The sequence below is a fragment of the Octodon degus genome, unplaced genomic scaffold (genome assembly GCF_000260255.1).
Source record: "Octodon degus isolate 3935 unplaced genomic scaffold, OctDeg1.0 scaffold00013, whole genome shotgun sequence".
Taxonomy (NCBI): Eukaryota; Metazoa; Chordata; class Mammalia; order Rodentia; family Octodontidae; genus Octodon; species Octodon degus.
The window spans coordinates 808,073-809,627 of NW_004524589.1; positions in this window are offsets into that span (position 1 = coordinate 808,073).

Here is a 1,555-nt window from a genome sequence, read left to right on the forward strand (position 1 = left end):
ACCCAAAACAAACAACCAAAACATTTGAAAACTGGGTTCAGGACAAATCAATTAATGACTGAGATAAGTTTATCCAACGAATTTGGTAGAAATCAGTCATTGAGAGAGTACAAGAAAAACTAACCTCCAAATTGTTAATTAAGTCATTATGCATAGAGGACTCTTCCATCATGCTTAGGAGCCAGGCTTTTTTTTTTTTTTTTTTTTTTTTACCATAAACAAATAGGATACTTAGTAATTTTTATTAATAGAGTTTCTGTATACACAATACCACTTTTAAGTTAGATATCATATTACTCAAATACCTTGTAAAATGTGCAATAAATACCTAAATTAAAAGGAATGTAGAAGAGCCACAGCAGGCTTGCAAATTAGTATGAAAATAAATCAGGCCACAGAAAGTTTTAATCACTCTGCCACCCACCAGGAAGTTCACATGGAATTAAATTATGGAAACAATATTGTATTCAACCTGTTGACATCTGCAGCTACTCTTCCCGGGTTTAGTGAGCACACCTCCAGAAGCTAAACAAGATTATCGCCACGGATTATTTTTAGGAGGAATCTAAAGGGATAGCACTCTCATCTTTCACCCAGCGCCAAATGGGTGAACTTTAATTGGCCTAAGTGCCATGTCTATGAATTCTTTCTCTAGGCTCTAAGAGAAACCCATGGACTTTGCTAATATTTTCTTAGAATCCTGAAAGCTACTCAGGGAAAAATTTCAAATTCTGTGTATGGTTAGGCTTTTTAAAGTACTGCTCATTGAATAAATTGATCTCTATCTCTGTCTCTCTGTCTCTGTCTCTGAGTCCCTCTGTTTGTCTGTCTGTCTGTCTGTCTGTCTCTCTATCTTCTCTCATTTCCTTCCTTTCATTCTCTTTTTCTTTCTCTTCTCCTTGTCCTTCTTTTCCTTCTCTCTCACTCTGCTTTTCTCCTTTCCTTCCTTTCCTCTCTTCTTTCTTTTTATTCTCCTCCTCTTCCTCCTCTCTTTCCTGCTTTTTAATTTTGAGAGAAGGTCTCACTAAGTGTAAAGTTGCCCAGGTGTGGCTCAAACTTGCCACCCTGCTGCCGCAGCCTCCCAGAGTGCTGGGAGCGCAGCTTGTGTTGGCATACCTCACAGAGAAGCTTCTTGGGAGCAGCTCTCTGTCCTTCCAGCTTGGCCACGATAGTCCACAAGTAAACAAAGCAACCAGAGCATAAATACACACACACGCACACACACACACACACACACACACACACACACACACACACACACACATAACGTAGGCAGACCAGGATTGGGTAGAAACTTATTCCCCCTGCCTGCCAAATAGCTCAGCGGATTAAAGCTCCTGCTTTGGCAGACACAGTGGCCTGGGGTTCAATCTCCAGCCTGCCATGCTGTTCCCAACCCTGGGGTGCACTGAGACAGCAATTGAGACTGGGTGTGGTGGTGTGTGACAGTAATCCCAGCACTTGGGAGGCTGAACACAGGCGGATCACTATGAGTTCGATCTATGTAGTGAGACCCTGTAAACCCTGTAGACCCTGTCCTAAAATACAAAAAAAA